The following is a 21,572-nucleotide window of genomic DNA, read 5'->3' as shown; positions in this document are numbered from 1 at the left end:
AAATAATAACTATAAAAGTTAAGGAAGATATCTTATTCAGGGAAGCAAGACAGCGAGTCTCGTTATCATTAGCCATGAAAACACCTTTTGCCAAAGTGGTGCGAAGAGGGGCGGCACCACAAAGGCCCTTGGCAGTTGCCCGGACCACGCCTAGCGTGCCGAGGCCAATGCCACAAGCCCCTCCGGCGGGAGCAGCCAGCGCTGCCCTGCCCACATTCAGCCTGTCCACACCAGCGACCTCTACAAGCTCTGGCAGCAGCCAGGGCAATCACGAGGCCAAGGGGGCTTCATCAACCCCCAGCGCGGTGGGGACAAAGACTTCGTCGATCGAGGCGAAGTCTAAGCGACGCACAGATCGCTCTTTAGAGCGGGTGTCCAGTGCCTCGCAAGAGGCTATGGACACCAGTTCAAGCCAAATGGCGGAGGAAGCGCCGAAGGAGCGGCGAGCTTCGCTCGACCGCCCCGAAAAGGAAAGAACGCCGATTACAGGGCCTGAGAAAGGCCCTGTAAAATGAGTTAATCCCCGTCTTCTTTGCACACAGCACTTTCTCCCTTTTTTTCCACTATGGACAAAATCATACAGTGGAACGTAAGGGGAATACTTAGAAATTTAGATGACGTCCAAGAACTTATGTGTAAGTTTAACGCGAAAGTGCTATGTGTGCAAGAAACGCACTTAACTCCTAAGCACAAGGACTTCCTACGACAATATATTATTTTCCGTAAAGACCGGGAGGATCCTGTCGTACCATCTTGCGGTGTAGCCATTATAGTCGATCGTAGTATAACATGCCAGCATTTGAAGCTCCAAACGGCCCTTGAGATAGTGGCAATTCGAGCTGTACTTTTTAACAAACTCATTACCATATGTTCTGTGTACATACCACTGCATCTACAGCTACACAGACGTGATCTGGAATCATTATTAGATGAACTCCCAGACCCATTTCTGGTTCTAGGTGATTTTAATGCACACAATGTCCTGTGGGGCGATGCTCACTGTGATGCGCGAGGACGTCTCATTGAGCAGCTCCTTTTCTCTTCTAGTTTATGTCTTTTAAATATAAAGGAGCCTACGTATTTTAGCCTTGCAAACAACACATACTCCTCCATAGATCTTAGCATTCCATCACCGTCCCTTTTACCTGTTCTTAAGTGGAACGTTCTTAAAAACCCTTATGGGAGTGATCACTTCCCAATCATACTGAGTGCGCCGAACAAAGATCAACTACCCCCGCAGGTTTCTCGATGGAAGATTGACTCAGCTGATTGGGAATGGTATAGAATTCTTACACATATGACATGGACTGAGCTGTCTGCCCTGACCATAGATGACGCTGTCACGTATTTTACAGCTTTTATACTTGATGCCGCATCTAAATGTATTGCCAAAACGAGTGGCATGTCTTCTAAACGGTGAGTCCCATGGTGGAACGACGCATGCAGGAAAGCACGGGCCACTCAGAACAAAGCATGGGCGTTGCTTCGCGATTCCCCTACAGCAGAAAACCTGGAAAATTTCAAGCGGGTCGAATCGCAGGCACGGAGAACGCGTCGACAAGCTAGACGAGAGAGCTGGACAAAGTTTATATCGAGTATCAACTCGCACACAGATGAGGGAAAAATGTGGAATAAGGTAAAGAAAATTAAGGGCCAACAAACGTCTTCTCTTCCACTAGTAAATAGCCTCGGGGAAAGCTTGGAGGATCAAGCCAACTTTCTTGGCACACATTTCGAACACATATCGAGCTCCTCACACTACTCCGAATCCTTCCAGAATTACAAGGCACGAATAGAAAAACAAAAGTTAGAAAGAAAATCCCCAAGAAATGAGGCATATAATGCACCATTCTGCTTAGCAGAACTGCGAACAGCACTCAGCTGCTGTAATACATCTACCCCAGGTTCTGACAACGTAATGTACGCGCTGCTGAAAGAACTACCCTCCGAAACTAAAGAAACCCTCCTCTCTCTTTATAATCGCATATGGTTTTCAGGTGTGATCCCCTCCTCCTGGAAGCAGGCTGTTATAATTCCAATTTTGAAGCAGGGAAAGGATCCCTCTATTGTATCAAGTTACAGACCTATAGCTGTAACAAGCTGCCTCTGTAAGCTATTTGAAAAAATGATTAATTGCCGCTTACTCCACTACTTAGAAACAAACAATTTGCTCGACCCATTTCAGTGCGGGTTTCGAGAAAGTAGATCCACCACAGACCACCTTGTTCGTATCGAGGCACAGATCAGAGACGCATTCGTCCATAAACAATATTTTCTCTCTGTGTTCTTCGATATCGAAAAGGCTTATGATACAACATGGCGTTTCGGAATTCTAAGAGTCCCACCTTGGCGTGCGCGGAAGAATGTTACACATAATCGAAAGTTACCTGTCAAACCGGACATTCCGTGTCCGAGTAGGCACGGTTCTTTCCCAAACCTTCGTTCAGGAAACAGGCGTGCCACAAGGTGGTGTACTTAGCTGCACACTTTTTCTCATCAAGATGAACTCCTTGCACTTGTCCATCCCTCGCAATATGTTTTATTGTACATATGTCGACGACGTCCAGCTTGGCTTTAGATTTTGCAATCTGGTAATGTGTGAGCGACAGGTTCAGTTAGGTTTAAACAAGGTCTCTAAATGGGCAGAGGAAAACGGATTTCGACTTAACCCACAAAAAAGCACCTGTGTCTTGTTCTCTCAAAAGAGAGGCATGCATTCGGAACCTGACATTGAACTGAACGGTCAACGTCTGTCTGTCAATGTGGAGCATAAATTTCTAGGCCTAATCTTGGACAACAAGTTGACCTTCGTACCGCACATCAAGTATTTAAAAACAAAATGTTTAAAAGCCATGAATGTTATAAAAGTGTTGTCACGTACTACGTGGGGTAGTGACAGGCAATGTCTCATCAACCTGTATAGAAGCCTCATTCGCACCCGCTTAGATTATGGGGCCGTTGTTTATCAGTCTGCGACTCAAAGTGCTTTGAAGATGCTGGACCCCGTGCACCACTTGGGCATCCGCCTTTCTACGGATGCTTTTGGCACCAGTCCCGTAGAAAACCTTTATGTTGAGTCAAATGAGTGGTCTCTTCATCTGCAGAGAACTTACATGTCCTTTGTAAATTTCCTGAAGGTGAAAGCAGACAAGAAGCACCCCTCATACTATACTATTAATGATCTGTCGAGCTCCATTCTGTTCCAAAACAGGCCTTCGATGAGGCAGCCCTTCTCAGTACGCCTGAAGGGTCTAGCTGAAGAAACTGGAGTGTCACTTGAACACAGTTTAATGGCTCCTGTAGCATACCCGCCGCCGTGGCAGTGGCAGATTATAGACTGCGATGTGTCGTTCCTAGAAGTTACAAAACATGCGCCTATTGCCCATATTCGAACATACTTCCTGGAACTTCAACACAAATACACACGTCCTGAGTTTTTTACAGATGCCTCTAAGTCCAACTCCTCTGTGTCCTACGCTGCTGTTGGCCCTCCCTTTTCGGATGCTGGCCCTCTACATCCAGGCACAAGTATCTTCACAGCGGAAGCTTACGCGATACTTGTGGCAGCTAAACACATCAAACAATTTCAAATACAAAAAGCAGTAATTTATACAGACTCCCTCAGTGTGGTAACGGCTCTACACAGTTTTAAAAAACAAAAAAACTCTGTTCTCGTCTCACTTTACTCCATTTTATGCACACTCTACACACTCAACCAACATGTTGTAGTGTGCTGGGTGCCAGGGCACCGTGAGATTCAAGGCAACGTGATGGCGGGTCAGCTTGCTGCATCCGTCCACGAAAGCACCGCCACTACACCCACGTCAATCCCGGCCCTTGATCTTAAGCCGTCTCTCAAACGAAAGCTCAGGGACTACTGGCAGAGCAAGTGGGATACACACATACAAAACAAACTACACGTTATCAAGCCACACCTTGGCCATTGGCTACAAGTATCAAAATCACGTCATACACAGGTAACATTATCGAGGCTGAGGATAGGACACACATACACGACACACTCATATCTTTTATCAGGTGGCGATGCACCATTGTGTGACAGATGTGGTGAAGCACTAACAGTCCTTCACATTTTAATTCAGTGCAAACAATTGGACACTATAAGAAAACAACATTTTCCATTACCCTACCGACAACATATACCTTTACACCCTGCAATATTCGTCGGTAGGGACCCGCTTTTTAGTCATAAATCATTGTTAGCGTTTTTAAAAGAAATTTGTAGTTTTCATATTATATACCCGGGCATTCCGTAGCACGACCTCTCCAGAGAGGTTTTCGCTGCGGTGGCTACACAAGAAAGCACTTGCCTCACGGCCCTTGGACGCAAGGGTATGAACGAGTGAGGCACTTGTGCTAAAGCCATACTTATCTACCATCGTCTTTTATTATCACCAACTTTTGTCATCTATTCACACCACACACACCTTTCACGGCATGGTCATGATTTTATTACTTGTATGTTCTTACCCGCCTTATCGCGAGGAATTTTATGGCCCTTATACAGCCGCTATTCACAATCATTTTCCACATTCCATGTCCCATGAACTGGCGCTCTTTGGCCATCGAACGGCCCTTGCGCCAAAAAACACCATATATCAACATCACTATCATCATCATCACACACCTTTCACGGCATGGTCATGATTTTATTACTTGTATGTTTTTACCCGCCTTACCGCGAGGAATTTTATGGCCCTTATACAGCCGCTTATCACAATCATTGTCCATATTTTTAGTAAGGTGAACTGGCGCTCTTTGGCCGTGAAATGGCCCTTGCGCCATAAAACATCAAACATCATCATCACGGCCCTTGGACGCAAGGGTATGAACGAGTGAGGCATTTGTGCTAATGCCATACATATCCACTATCGTCTTTTATTATCACCAACTTTTGTCATCTATTCTCACCACACACACCTTTCGCGACATGGTCATAATTTTATTACTTGTATGTTTTTACCCGCCTTACCGCGAGGAATTTTATGGCCCTTATACAGCCGCTAATCACAATCATTTTCCACATCCCATGTCCCATGAACTGGCGCTCTTTGGCCATCGAATGGCCCTTGCGCCAAAAAACACCATATATCATCATCTTCATTATTAACGTCTCTTAAGTGCTTATGATGTTTGTTCTGTGTAATAGTGACTGCGTTTTATACTAAGATGGATTCATAGCAACTGGTCCGATACAATTGTTTATTAAGTAATGAGCCCGTTTTGCAATATCGGCATATAATTTCGACTCGGACGCGAAGATCAGAGCCAACATTGCCTTTATAGAAACCACATTCGTCACGACATAATATTTCTATCTCGAGTACTTGCGCGTACAAGTCATCAAAGCAAAAAAAGTAATAGCACATTTTATCCCGTGAGTATACTCATGTGCGTAACATGTACTTGTTTTTCAGATCGGCAAAGGAGGACCAACAGTAATGCTGCAGCGATCGATGGTGCCCTGCGGCATAACTAAAATTGAAAGAGTTGCATGTCGACATTGGCCAGCAATCACGTCTGCATCTTTTACATGTTAAATTAATGCAAATATATGCATGTGCGCTGAGAGCAACTATAAGCTGCAGCATTTTCTTACGTCAATATCCAGCCTGTTTACTATCTCAGGTTATCCGAGGTGTCTACCTATACCCAGGACCCAGGATGCAGCCAAAGATTTATTTTGGGGTGGGGGCAAGAGTTTGAACCCTCCCCCCCCAGCTACTGCAGTGACCTGCATGGTAGTAATGCAGGTGTGACCTGGGGTGGCTCGAGCGCGTGGAAAGCAGATATGTGGGCTTGAGGCATTGTGCTCAGAGAACTTCAAACATGGAGAAAATACGGATATACATGATCGGTAGTGTTTAGTGATTTTACTTCGTCCTTTTTCCGGCTCTCTTAGTTGATTCAGCGGATAAACTTTGGGGTCAGGTTTCTGGGAAGTGCTGTTGAGACATGACGAATTTCGACAATCGACAGCTGCCGGTGAAAAATTCTCGTTTCGGAGCTGGCTCTTTATACAGAGGCATTCAATTATGGGCTTATGAAGGAAAGTACTTTTAGGTAGCCACATCAGTAGGCAATAATAACAGTTATGAGCAGACCATTATTTTAAGAAACTCTAACCACGGACAGACAATCTCTCGGTCCCGTCCTTTGTTAAAAAAAGTCTGTGCAGTGATAAACTTGCAGATAACAAAAATAGTGCATTCCTTGAAGCGACTACTTTTATGACCACCTGTTATGTGCTCTACATAGCAAAAGTACAGGTCAATTACAAGAATCTAAACACTACTGTCGACGACAGTGCCAATTTTTATTTAGTGGGTTGCTGATCGTCTCATGTTTTGCTTTTACATTGCCTGCATTCCGCCACTATGTTTATTTTTCATTTGTTTAAATTTCAGGCACTATGCTGACTATATGACCCGAGTTAACGGGGGCGTTTCGGCTCCCTCCCACGCCTAGCCGTGCGTGGCTTTGCCGTGTCCGGGGAAAAGGGGATCCTGGGGGTTGAGCCGACGCTGGGTGATTGGACCGTTAAAGCCCCCCGGCATAGGCAAGACACCCCTTTGGCCCCGGCTTCACGTAGACGGCACCCCTGGGCTGACCCACCCAGGGGAAATCGGCAGTCGCCTTTTCCTATCTCTCTCTCCCTACATCTTCGTCTTTATCTCTCACTATCTGTCCCGTCTTCTACTTTCTTCTGTTTACTTCCAATTTTCCTGGCGGCAAGGGTTAACCCTGTGCAAATAGCCTACCTTGGTCTAGGCGCATTAGGTTATGGCAGTGTTTTACGGCTGACGTCTGCAAGCTTTCAGCACCTGCAAACTTGCAGCGTCCCCTTGTTGGGCTCCGTGGTGGGTGGTCGCCAACGCTGCTGAACAAAAATAAAACCGGCATGCATGGCCCATTCCCTCTACTGTCCGATCGTACCGGCCTAAATCGGGTACGCACCGACGACATAAATTTCTTCAAGCAGCCAATAGAAGCTTTTCCCCACTTCCACGTCATTCACTGTGAAAAAACCGGAAAGCAAGCCAGGACCGTATCTCCTTTCGTAGTTGCCAAGTGTCTTACTGAAACTCTCGGGGCTGGACACAAAGTAACCAAAATGGCTAGTGGAGACCTTCTTCTAGAAATTCGGGACAAAACACAATTTGTAAAGCTAGACAGCCTCTCAACGTTTGGTGACGTACCGATCACCGTAACACCACACAGATCTATGAACATCACTCGCGGAGTGGTATCTGACGCAGACTTACTTGACTTGACCGAAACTGAACTTTTGGAAGGGTGGAAGAGCCAAAATGTCAATAATGTACAGAGAATTATCATCAGGAGAGACAATAAGGAAATACCAACGAAACACTTAATACTCACAATTGCATCCAGTAAACTACCGGAATCTATTTAAACAGGGTACACAAAGACATCTATCAGGCCGTACATACCAAACCCTCGTCGTTGCTTCCAATGCCAGAGGTATGGCCATGGCTCTAAAACCTGTCGTGGTCGCCAGACTTGTGCACAATGTGGAGTCCTAGGCCACATGTCTTAGAACTGCAAACAACCGCCACACTGTGTAAACTGCGAAGGAAAGCATGCCGCATATTCACGCTCCTGCACATACTGCAAAAAAGAAAAAGAAATAATTACGTTGAAGGCGAAGGAGAACATTACATTTAAGGAAGCACGGCGAAGAGTCGCTCCATTCTATGGAACTACATACGCTTATGCGGCGCGTCAGGGGGCACCGCCGCACCAGCCCTCGCCACTCCTTCGGCCCGCGCATACCGAGCCGGAAGTTGTGGCACCTGCCCCCAAGGCGGTTGTAGCCCAGGCTACACCGCCTACTCCCAAACAGAGCCCGGAGACTCCAGAGTCCTCGGGTCTCAAGGCCTCACCTCACCAGGCGAGGCCCGAAATTCGAACTAGCAGCCCGCACGTGCGGGCATCCAGTGCCTCCGAGGAGGCAATGGATACGTCGGTACCCTTGGTGCCGAAAGAGCGGCGTGGCTCCTTGGAGCGCGCCAAGAAAACAAAAAAGCCGATAACAGGGCCTGGTGACGGCGCTGTTAAGTGAACTCAAACTCCCTGTCTAAACAGCCACTCGCTTTTCGTACACACAGCACTACTTTACATTCACCATGAACACTCAAATTATACAATGGAACGTCAGGGGCCTTCTCGGAAACCTTAACGACATCCAAGAACTCTTACACAAACACTCACCAAAAGTGCTGCGTGTACAAGAAACACACTTTCATTCAAAACACACAAATTTTCTTCGTAAATACGTTATTTTCCGAAAGGACCGTGTTGATGCTATGACATCATCCGGAGGTGTTGCCATCATAGTGAATCAAGGAATTGCATGCACACACTTACAACTCCAAACATCCCTTGAGGCAGTGGCTGTTCGAGCAGTTCTTTTTGATAAACTGATCACAATCTGCACTATTTAAATTCCTCCTAGATATCAGCTGCAAAAATGTGATTTACACTCTTTAATTGATGAACTTCCGGAGCCCTATGTTCTCCTTGGAGACTTTAATGCGCATAGCAGGCTATGGGGTGACTCTCGGTATGACGCGCGAGGTCGATTGATTGGACTGTTCCTTCTCTCCTCGAGCGCGTGTCTCCTAAATCGAAAAGAACCAACCTATTATAATCTCGCAAATAACACATACTCCTCCATAGACCTAAGCATAGTATCTCCATCTCTTGTGCCTCTACTTCAGTGGAAAGTCGTCAGTAATGTGTACGGAAGTGACCACTTCCCCATAGTTTTGAGCACAAATACAGTAACTGAGTGTCCATCACGTGTTCCCAAGTGGCTCCTAAACTGAGCCGACTGGGAACACTTTTATACCATCGCTCGTCTAGGTTGGAATGACATGAGTACTTTGAACATTGATGTTGCTGTCAACTACTTCACAGCATTTTTGATTGATGCTGCAACAAAATGCATCCCACAAACAAATGGACACCCTGGAAAACGGCGTGTGCCATGGTGGAACTCTGAATGCCGAAACGTGCGCAAACAGCAAAACAGAGCTTGGAGGCTGCTTCGGAACTCACCGAAAGCCGAAAATCTTGACACCTTCAAGAAAATAAAGTCTCAAGGCAGGAGAACGCGTCGGCAGGCTAGAAGAGAAAGCTGGCAGAAGTTTTTGTCAGGGATCAATTCATACACACAGGAAGCTAAAGTCTGAAACATGGTCAGTAGGATAGCAGGAAAACAAGTACACACCCTTCCACTCGTAAACGCTCAGGGTGACACCTTGGAAGATCAGGCAAACTTCCTCGGTAGACACTTGAACAGGTGTCCAGCTCATCCCACTATACTGACACTTTCCAAAAACACAGAACAAGAATAGAAAAGCAGAAACTCGAACACAAATGCACTAGATATGAGGCATATAATCAAGCTTTCAGTCTAGCTGAGCTGCGAATGTCTAAACTCCTGCAGTACTCCTGCCCCAGGTTCTGACCGTGTCGTTTATGAAATGTTAAAAAACCTACCGATCAAAACACGAAAAACCTTTCTTTGTTTGTACAATGCTATCTGGTTTTCTGGCACTATCCCTAACTCCTGAAAAGAGGCTAATATAATTCCCATTTTGAAAGAGGGCAAGGACCCTTCTTTACCTTCGAGTTATACGCCTATTGCACTTACAAGCTGCTTGTGCAAAATCTTCGAAAAAATTATAAACTGCAGACTTGTACATTTCCTTGAAACAAACAATTTGCTCGACCCATTTCAGTGCGGGTTTCGAGAAAGTAGATCCACCACAGACCACTTTGTTCGTATCGAGGCACAGATCAGGAACGCCTTCGTCCATAAACAATATTTTCTCTCTGTATTCCTCGATATCGAAAAGGCTTATGATACAACATGGCGTTTCGGAATTCTAAGAGACCTGTCCCACCTTGGCGTGCGCGGAAGAATGTTTCAGATAATCGAAAGTTACCTGTCAAACCGGACATTCCGTGTCCGAGTGGGCACGGTTCTTTCCCAAACATTCGTCCAGGAAACAGGTGTGCCACAAGTTGGTGTACTTAGCTGCACATTTTTTCTCATCAAGATGAATTCCTTGCACTTGTCCATTCCTCGCAATATGTTTTATTGTACATATGTCGACGACATCCAGCTTGGCTTTAGATCTTGCAATCTGGTAATGTGTGAGCGACAGGTCCAGTTAGGTTTAAACAAGGTCTCCAAATGGGCAGAGGAAAACGGATTCCGACTGAACCCACAAAAGAGCACGTGTGTCTTGTTCTCCCGAAAGAGAGGCATGCACTCAGAACCCGACATTGAATTGAACGGTCAACGTCTGTCTGTCAATGCGGAGCATAAATTCTTAGGATTAATCTTGGGCAAAAAGTTGACCTTCGTACCGCACATCAAGTATCTAAAAACAAAATGTTTAAAAGCCATGAATGTTTTGAAAGTGTTGTCACGTACTACGTGGGGTAGTGACAGGCAATGTCTCATGAATCTGTATCGAAGCCTCATTCGCACCCGCTTAGATTATGGGGCCATTGTTTATCAGTCTGCAACACAAAGTGCTTTGAAGATGCTAGACCCCGTGCACCATTTGGGAATCCGCCTTTCTACGGGTGCTCTTCGCACCAGCCCCGTAGAAAGCCTTTATGTTGAGTCGTGGTCCCCGCAGGGGCGCCTGCGCAAGTAGGCGTTTGGTGTGTAGCGACACCACGGACCCGATCTAACGGGGGAGTTTTGACCCCCTCCCATGCCTAGCCGTGCGTGGCTTTGCCGTATCCGGGGAAAAGGGGATCCTGGGGGTTGAGCCGACGCTGAGTGATTGGACCTTTAAGGCCCCCCGGCAGAGGTAACACACCCCTTTGGCCCCGGCTTCACGTAGACGGCACCCCTGGGCTGACCCACCCAGGGGAAATCGGCAGTCGCCTTTTCCTGTCTCCCCCTCACGTCTTCGTCTTTTCTCTTACTTTAAATCTTTCCTGTCCTCTACTCTCTTCCGTTGACTTGCGTGTTTCCTGGCGGCAAGGGTTAACCCTGTGTGGCTATCCTACTTGGGATACACCATATTCGGTTATAGTGGTGGTGTACAGCTGGCGTCTGCAGGGCTGGTGCTTCCAGACTCTGCAGCGTCCCCTTGTAGGACTCCATGGTGGGTGGCTGGCACCGCTGCCGAAAAGAAACCTTTTCTTATGGCTAGTTCCTTCCCCCCACTCCCTGATCGCCCTCAGAAAAGAGGGCGAACCGATGAAGTCTTCCAGTTTTATGGTCACCAGAGAGTATCCTTTCCTCGATTTCACGTTGTCCACGCTGACACACCCGGCAAACCAGTGAGAACAATTTCACCTTTTCTTGTTTCGAAGTCTTTGACAGAAATCTTTGGCCCAGGCTATAAAGCATCGAGAATGGCAAGTGGTGACCTCCTGTTGGAGCTCCGCGACCAGAAACAATATGAAAAATTGTCTAATCTAGTAAAATTTGGAGATGCCAAATTAATAGTAACCCCACATCGAACCATGAACACCACCCGTGGCGTTGTCTCAGATGATGACCTGTTAGGGCTGACGGAGGCTGAACACCTGGAGGGTTTTAGCGAACAGAATGTCATCAACGTGAAACGAATTAGGATGAGCCGTGATGGCAAAGAAATCCAGACTAAGCACCTGATACTTACTTTTATTTCAAGTGTACTGCCCGACTCCGTTGAGGCTGGGTACATCAAGCTCCGAGTGAGGCCATATATACCGAACCTTCTCCGATGTTTTAAATGCCAGCAATTCGGCCACAGTTCTCAGAACTGCCGAGGCCGCCTAACTTGTGCGAAATGCAGTGCTGACGAACACACATCTGATGCCTGTGAAAACTCTCCTCACTGTGCGAACTGTAACGAGGAACATGCCGCATACTCACGTTCATGCCCAAGCTGGAAAAAAGAAAAGGAAATTGTCACGTTTAAGGTAACACAAAACATTTCATTTAGGGAGGCACGAAGGCAGGTGTCCTACCTGCCAGAAACCAGCTTCGCCGAAGTGGTGCGTCAGGGGGCAGCGCCACGACGGCCCCCGGCGCCTGTCTGGCACACGCGTAGTGCGCCGGTGGTGACGCCTTCTGCCCCCTCGGCGGTTGCAGTCAGTGCTGCTCCGCCATTGAAGAAGGACCCACCAGCCTCCGGGCTGGGGGCCGCGAAGGCCTTGTCTTTAGAGGCGAGGCCCTCAAAACAAATGCAGCGCTCGCAAGAGCGCGTGTCCAGCGCCTCGCAAGAGGCAATGGACACAACACCGAGCGTGAGGGCGCAGCCAGTGCCTAGGGATGGGCGCGACTCTGTCGACCGATCCAAAAAAAATCTCGTGTCACGGCTCCTGGAAAGGGTCCGTGAGCTTACTTACCATGCTTGAGCACATAAAACAAAATACACCTAAAATGGACACACAAATACTACAGTAGAATGCCAGATGCCTATTTAAAAACCTAGATGATATCAAAGACTTGCTTAATGACTATCAGCCAAAAGTGTTCTGTGTTCAAGAAACTCATTTAAAGTCGACTCATGTGAATTTCTTGAATCAATATGTGGTTTTTCGTAAAGATCGAAATGGTGGCAATTTTTCTTCTGGAGGTGTGGCCATCATTGCACAAAGAAGCGTAGCATGCCAGCACATTGTGCTACAAAGCTCTCTTGAGGTTGTGCAATGGTTTGTATTGGTTTGTATGCGTCTCCAATCCCTGCTTTGCTGGCTATCCAAGTCCTTATGTGGAAGCCCATATTCCTTTCGTTGCTTCCTTTGTTGGAGGAGGATGTCACGTGAATTGGAAAGAGGTTCAACGTCGTGGCCTGCCGTCACTCGGTTGGTGATGCCTCGAGCTATACGGTCTGCCGTGACGTTCCCCTCCAAACCTTCGTGAGCAGGACACCATATGATGTGATGGTCTCCTGTTATGGGTTTATTTAAAAATTTATACGCTATTTTAGGTAGCGTTCCTCGGAGAAACATTCGGCATGCCGCCTGTGAATCGGAGAGCACAACCACTGATTCTCCCCTGATTTCTGCGTTGGATATGGCTATGGCTATTGCTGCCGCCTCTGCCACTCGTGTGAAACAAGTTTTAACCAACGCCATTGTGCTGTGATTTTGTGCTACAATTGCCACTACATGTGACCCTCTGCTCGCTTTACTTACGTCTGTAAAGACGGCTTCTGAGCTATTCTGAAATGCTTTGCGTAAGGAGTCTGCTCTCGCTTTCCTCCTTCCTGCGTGATGCGTCGGATGCATATTTCTGGGAATAGGCGCCACAGTTAAATGTGTGCGTTTTTCCGCATCTATTAGCACCGTTTCCTCGTCACAATATAGCGGTCGCAATGTATATCCCATCTTTTCCAGAATTCTTCTCCCATGATAGCTTGAATTGAGCCTTTCCTTTTGAGATAAAAGCACCGCATTCGCATACTCCTCAAAGGTATTGTATATGCCCAATTTTTCTACCCTCTCGGTTTTGGCATTTTCCGGAATCCCCAATGCTGCTTTGAATGCTTTCCTTATTATTGTGTTTATTTGCTTTGTCTCCTGGTTTGTCATTGTCTGGTACGGCAGCGCGTACGTAACTCGGCTGATCACAAATGCATGAACGAGTGCAATGGTTTCTTTCTCCTCTAGTCCCATTTCGCTATTTGCTATCCGCCTGATCATCCGGGCCACATTCGCCGTGGTTCCCCGTAGCCTTTGTAGTGTGTGTGACGTTCCCGAATTTCCTTGTATCCACATGCCAAGCACGCGTATTACATCTGCCTCCCTGATTTGTCTCCCATCCAGCAGTACTGCTACCGGTATTAAGTCCTTTTTCTTTGCGTATCTTGCCCTAATTCTAACCATTTCAGTTTTTTCCGGCGAGCATTGCATTCCTGCAGCTGTCACGAAAGCTTGTATTTTATCTACTGCCTCCTGGAGGGCGTTTTCTTTGTCCGCATAAGAGCCACCCTTTGTCCATAAGGTGACATCGTCTGCGTAAAGAGCTGCTCCTAGACCTTTTATACTTTCCAGCTTGGGTCTTGGGCCTTGCAGACTAATTTATCAGCACAGATTTCAGCCAACAAAATGAAGGTTTTAGCAAAGTGACATTTCTTTTTAAACAAAGTGACATTCTTTTAAATATACTGCATTTTAAATGGTTCGTAGATATTTGTTTTAATATTAATCATGTTTTAATCATTTGTTTTAATTTTTATACTAATAACCGAATTGAAACAACACTTGCACTGGCGCTCTTTGGCCTTAGATGCCCTTGCGCCAATAAAACTTAACGTAATAATAAGACAGACGTGGTGAACCCTTAACCATCTTTCACATGTTAATTCAGTGTAAACAATTAGAAACTCTAAGAAAACAACACTTTCCATTACTCTACCGACAACATATACCTTTACACCCTGCAATATTTGTCGGTAGGGAACCGCTTTTTAGTCATAAATCATTGTTAGCGTTTTTAAAAGAAATTCATAGCTTTCATGTCATATACCCAGGCATACCGTAGCACGACCTCTCCAGAGAGGTTCTTGCTGCGGTGGCTACAAAAGAAAGCACTTGCCTCACGGCCCTTGGACGCAAGGGTATGAACGAGTGAGGCACTTGTGCTAATGCCATACATATCCACCATCGTTCTTATTGTCACCAACTTTTGTTATCTACTCACACCACACACACCTTTCACGGCATGGTCATGATTTTATTACTTGTTTTTACCCGCCTTACTGCGAGGTATTTTATGGCCCTTATACAGCCGCTAATCACAATCATTGTCCACATTCTTTAACCCATGAACTGGCGCTCTTTGGCCATCAAATGGCCCTTGCGCCGAAAAACACCATATATCATCATCATCATTTTGCTGCGGTGGTTACACAAGAAAGCACTTGCCTCACGGCCCTTGGACGCAAGGGAATGAATGAGTGAGGCACTTGTGCTAATGCTATACATATCCACCATCGTCTTTTATTATCACCAACTTTTGTCATCTATTCACACCACATACACCTTTCACGGCATGGTCATGATTTTATTACTTGTCTGTTTTTACCCGCCTTACCGCGAGGAATTTTATGGCCCTTATACAGCCGCTTATCACAATCATTGTCCATATTTTTAGTAAGATGAAGTGGCACTCTTTGGCCGTGAAATGGAGCTTGCGCCACAAAATATGAAACATCAACTAATCGCCCCCCCAAGAGTTGGCTCACTGATGCAATTTTTGAATTTATTCCAAACAAAAAAGTTAACTTCCCGAAGTACCACATTACCACTGTGAAAGTACAGAAAAGAAAGCTAGAAGCATTTCACCTTTTCTTGTGTCCAAATGCCTTATAGAAACGCTGGGCGCAGGCTACAAGGCCACAAAGACCGCCAGTGGTGACCTGTTACTTGAAATAAAAGACAACGCACAGTACCAGAGACTCCCGCAGGGGCGCCTGCGCAAGTAGAGGTTTGGTGTGTAGCGACACCACGTACCCGAGGTAATGGGGGAGTTTTGGCTCCCTCCCACGCCTAGCCGTGCGTGGCTGCGCCGTGTCCGGGGAAGAGGGGATCCTGGGGGTTGAGCCGACACTGGGTGATTGGACCTTTAAGGCGCCCCGGAAGAGGCAACACACCCCTTTGGCCCCGGCTTCACGTAGACGGCACCCCCGGATTGACCCACCCGGGGGGAATCGGCAGTCGCCTTTTACTGTCTCGCCTTCACATCTTCGTCTTTTCTCTTACTTCAAATCTGTCCTTTCTTCTAATTTCTTCGGTTACTTCCCCATTTTCATGGGCGGCTTGGGTTAACCTTGTGCAACTAGCCAACCGTGGCCTACGCGCATTAGGTTATCGTAGCGGTGTACGGCTGGCGTCTGCATGTTTCTCGTTTCATGAACCTTGTAGCGTCCCCTCGTTGGGCTCCGTGGTGGGTGGCCGCCATCGTTACTGAATCACATTCCTCTATTATGCAGAGAAATTTTCCACTCCTCAATGATCGTGCCGCTTCAAAGCGCGTACGCACCGAAGAATTTTCCTTTTTCAGCCGACCCAAAGAAGTATTCCCTCGTTATCATGTTGTACACAGTGACAAGCCTAACAAAACAGCCAGAACAGTGTCACCGTTCATAGTATCGCGGTCCCTGACAGCCACATTAGGTGATGGCTACAAAGTTACAAAAATGGCCAGTGGTGACCTTCTTTTAGAACTCCGTGACAAAACACAATTTGACAAACTAAAGAACCTTGCAACATTCGGCGACATCCCCATCAGCGTAACACCTCATCGATCTATGAACTCTGCACGTGGAGTTGTTTCTGACACAGACCTCCTTGACCTGACGGAGGCTGAACTCCTCGAAGGTTGGAAAGAACAGAATGTGACCAATGTGAAGCGAATCATCATCCGAAGGAACAATCAGGAAACCCCCACGAAACACTTGGTACTGACCTTTGCCACCAGTGAACTACCACAAACAATAGAAACTGGCTATACAAAGACACCGATCAGACCCTATATACCAAACCCCCGCCGATGTTACCAGTGTCAAAGGTTCGGCCATGGCTCTCAGAGCTGTCGTGGTCGACCTGCTTGTGCCAAATGCGGTGCCCAAGGCCACATCTCTGACAATTGTAATGAAACCCTACATTGTGTAAACTGTGACGGAGACTACGCATCATATTCACGTTCTTGTCCTCAGTGGAAAAAAGAAAAATACATTATTACACTGAAGATTCGCGAAAATATCTCATTCAAGGAAGCACGCCGAAGGTGTTCGGCTTTTCACGGCACAACTTACGCTGATGCGGCGCGTCAGGGGGCAGCGTCGCATCACCCTCCGCCACTACCTAGGCACACGCAAAGTGAGCCATCGGGTGTGGTGGCCGCCCCCGTGGTGGAAGCAGCCAAGCCTGCTCCACCTACCAAGCCAGAGACTCAGGTGACTCCAGGGTCATCGGGTCGATCGACCACGTCTCACAAGGCGAGGTCCCAAATACGCAACAGCAGCTCGCGTACGCGGGCGTCCGGTGCTTCACGTGAGGCAATGGACACAAACACGGTACCGAGGTGCCGGAAACGTGGCGTGGCTCCATAGAGCGCGCTAAAAGAACCAAGAAACCAATAACAGAGCCCGACAACGGCCCTGCTACTTAAGTTACAACTTACTTGAACAGCCACTTCATTTTCGTACACACAGCACCACTTTCCATCAAATATGGAAACACAGATTCTACAATGGAGTGTCAGAGGCCTTCTCACAAACCTCGACGATCTCCAAGAACTTTTATACATTCACTCACCAAAAGTGCTGTGTGTACAGGAAACACACTTAAAATCTAAACAAACCAACTTTCTACGCAATTACATTATTTTCCGAAAGCACCGTGATGATGCCGTGGCATCATCTGGAGGTGTATCTGTTATAGTTAAGCAAGGTTTAGCATGTAAACACTTGAAACTCCAAACGTCTCTTGAGGTACTGGCTGTTCCAGTGGTGCTTCTAGGCAGACTTTTCACCTTCTGCTCTATATATACACCTCCACATATTCAACTACGCAAACATGAATTCCAGTCTTTGATGATTGAACTTCCCGAACCCTATCTTGTTCTAGGGGACTTTAATGCACATAACAGGCTATGGGGCGACTCTTGTTGTGACGCCCGAGGTCGACTGATTGAACAGTTTCTTCTCTCTTCAAGCGCGTGTCTCCTGAATCGGAAAGAACCAACCTATTATAACCTCGCTAACAATACCTATTCCTCAATAGACGTAAGCATAGTATCTCCCTTGCTTGTGCCTCTACTTCACTGGAAAGTCATCACTAATCCCTACGGGAGTGACCATTTTTCCGTAGTTTTGAGCACACCTACATCAACTGAATGCCCGCCCCAGGTTCCAAAATGGCTATTAAGCAAAGCCAACTGGGAACAGTTTTATACCATCACACAAATAAATTGGTGCGAAATATGCACTTTAGACATTGCTGCGGCTGTCGACTACTTTACAGCGTCTCTGATCGATGCAGCAACAAAAAGCATACCACAAACGAATGGACATCATCGAAAAAGACGTGTGCCATGGTGGAACTCAGAGTGCCAAAATGCACGCAGGCAGCAAAACAAAGCATGGAGGGTGCTTCGGAACTCACCGACAGCCGAAAATCTTGCCACTTTTAAGAAAATGAAGTCTCAGGCCAGGGCAACGCGTCGGCAGGCCAGAAGAGAAAGCTGGCACAAGTTTTTATCGGGGGATTAGTTCATATACCCATGAGGCTAAAGTCTGGAACATGGTTCGTAGGGTAGCAGGAAGACAAGTACACTCACTCCCACTCGTAAACACACAGGGTGATAGCCTGAAAGATCAAGCGAACTTCCTCTGTGCACACTACGAGCAGGTCTAGCTCGTCCCACTATACTGAAGCTTTTCAAAGATATAAAGCAAAAATCGAAAAGCAGAAACTGGAATACAAGTGTACAAAATGCGAGGCATACAACGAACCTTTCAACTTAGCTGAGCTACAAACATCACTAAATTCCTGCGGTAATTCTGCCCCAGGCCACGACCATGTCATGTATCAAATGTTGAAAAACCTGCCGCTTGAAACGCAAAAAACTTTTCTCTCCCTATACAATGCTTGCTGGTTTTCTGGCACCATACCTACCTCCTGGAAAGAAGCCATTCTTATCCCTATTTTGAAACAGGGCAAGGACCCTTCCTCTGTTTCAAGTTATAGGCCAATTGCACTAACCAGCTGCCTTTGTAAACTTTTTGAAAAAAATGATAAACCGCCGACTTTTATATTTCCTGGAAACACACAATCTGCTTGACCCATACCAATGTGGGTTTCGAGAGGGTAGATCTACCACCGACCATCTGGTGCGTATCGAGGCACAGATCCGAGACGCTTTCATTCACAAACAATACTTTCTTTCTGTGTTTCTCGATATCGAAAAGGCTTACGACACAGCATGGCGTTTTGGCATATCAAGAGACTTGTCTCACCTGGGTGTGCGCGGTAGAATGCTTTCCATAATTGAGAGTTACTTGTCCAATCGGACATTCCGTGTGCGTGTGGGATGTGTTCTCTCCCAATTATTTGTTCAAGAAACGGGAGTACCGCAAGGCGGTGTACTTAGTTGTACACTTTTTATTATCGAAACGAATTCCTTGCACCTTTCCATCCCCCGAAATATGTTCTATTGTACATATGTCGATGACGTCCAGCTTGGCTTTAAGTCATGCAACCTGGCAATCTGTGAACGACAGGTTCAGCTACCTTTGAACAAGGTCTCTAAATGGGCATAAGAAAATGGATTCCTACTTAACCCACAAAAAAGTCCATGTGTCTTGTTCTCCAGAAAGAGAGGTATGCACTCAGAACCTGACAATCAATTGAATGGTCAACGTCTGTCTGTTATTGCCGAGCATAAACCCTTAGGCCTAATTTTGGACAACAAGTTGACCTTCGTACCGCAAATTAAGTATCTAAAGACAAAATGTATAAAAGCCATGAGTGTTCTGAAAGTGTTGTCACGTACTACGTGGGGTAGGGACAGGCAATGTCTCTTGAATTTGTATAGGAGCCTCATTCGCACACGCTTAGATTATGGGGCCGTTGTTTCATTCCGCGACTCCAAGTGCTTTGAAGATGCTGGATCCCGTGCACCATTTGGACATCCGCCTTTCTACGGGTGCTTTTCGCACCAGTCCTGTAGAAAGCCTTTATGTTGAGTCAAATGAATGGTCGCTTCATTTACAAAGAACTTACATGTCATTTGTATATTTTTTAAGGTAAAAGCAGACAAGAAACACCCTTCCTACTCTACTATTACTGATTTGTCGAGCTCTATTCTGTTTCAAAACAGGCCTTCGATGAGGCAGCCCTTCTCAGTTCGCCTGAAAAGTTTAGCTGAGGAAACTGGAGTCTCCCTTGAACACGGTTTAATGGCTCCTCTTGCATACCCGCCACCGTGGCAATGGCAGACTATAGACTGCGATGTGTCTTTTCTAGAAGTTACAAAACATGCACCTATTGCCCATATCCGAAACTACCTGGAACTTCAACACAAATACACATGTCCTGAGTTCTTTACAGATGCCTCTTAGTCCAACTCCTCTGTGTCCTAGGCTGCTGTTGGCCCTTCCTTTTCGGATGCTGGCCCTCTACATCCAGGCACAAGTATCTTCACAGCGGAAGCTTACGCGATACTTGTAGCAGCTAAACACATCAAGCAATCACAAATACAAAAAGCAGTAATTTATACAGACTCGCTCAGTGTGGTTACGGCTCTGCACAATCTTAAAAAACAAAAAACCCTGTCCTCATCTCACTCTACTCTATTTTATGCTCACTCTACACACTCGAACAACATGTTGTAGTGTGCTGGGTGCCAGGGCACCGTGAGATCCAAGGCAACGTGATGGCGGATCAGCTTGCTGCATCCGTCCACGAAATCAGTTCCACCACACCCATATCAATCTCACCCCTTGATCTTAAGCCGTCTCTCAAACGAAAGCTCAGGGACTACTGGCAGAGCATGTGGGATAGACACACACAAAACAAGCTACACGTTATCAAGCCACACCCTGGCCTTCGCCACCAGTATCAAAATCACGTCTAACAGAGGTAACACTAACAAGGCTCAGAATAGGACACACATACACGACACACACATATATTTTGTCCGGTGGCGATCCGCCATTGTGTGACAGATGTGGTGAAGCACTAACAGTTCTCCACATTTTAATTCAGTGCGAACCATTGGACGCTCTAAGAAAACAACACTTTCCATTACCCAACCGACAACATATACCTTTACACCCTGCAATGTTCGTCGGTAGGGAACCGCTTTTTAGTCATAAATTATTGTTAACGTTTCTAAAAGAAATTCATAGTTTTGATATCATATACCCGGGCATCCCGTAGCACGACCTCTGCAGAGAGGTTTTTGCTGCGGTGGCTATACAAGAAACCACTTGTCTCACAGTCCTTGGACACAAGGACGCTGATGAGGCACTTGTGCTAGTGCCAAATATTTTTACACGTTTCTAGTATGAAAACCTTTGTCACCCTTTTTACTATACACATCACCTCACTGTCCTGCCTTTAACACTTATGTTTTTACCCGCATTACCGCGAGGAATATTAAGGCCCCTATACAGCCCCGCAACATATCATTGTCTACATCTCTGTACTCATTGAAATGGCGCTCTTTGGCCATCAATTGGCCCTTGCGCCATAAAGCGCCACACATCATCATCATGTCCTGTCCTCTACTCTCTTCCGTTTACTTCCGTGTTTCCTGGCGGCAAGGGTTAACCCTGTGTGGCTATCCTACCTTGGATACACCATATTCGGTTATAGTGGTGTTGTACAGCTGGCGTCTGCAGGGTTTGTGCTTACAGACCCTGCAGCGTCCTCTTGTAGGACTCCATGGTGGGTGGCTGGCGCTGCTGCCGAAAATAAACCTATTCTTATGGCTTGTTCCTTCCCCCCACTCCCTGATCGACCTCAAAAAAGAGGGCGCACCGATTAAGTAT

Source organism: Rhipicephalus microplus, chromosome 3 (assembly GCF_043290135.1).
Source record: "Rhipicephalus microplus isolate Deutch F79 chromosome 3, USDA_Rmic, whole genome shotgun sequence".
NCBI classification, from domain to species: Eukaryota; Metazoa; Arthropoda; class Arachnida; order Ixodida; family Ixodidae; genus Rhipicephalus; species Rhipicephalus microplus.
Note: the sequence above shows the minus strand (reverse complement) of the source record.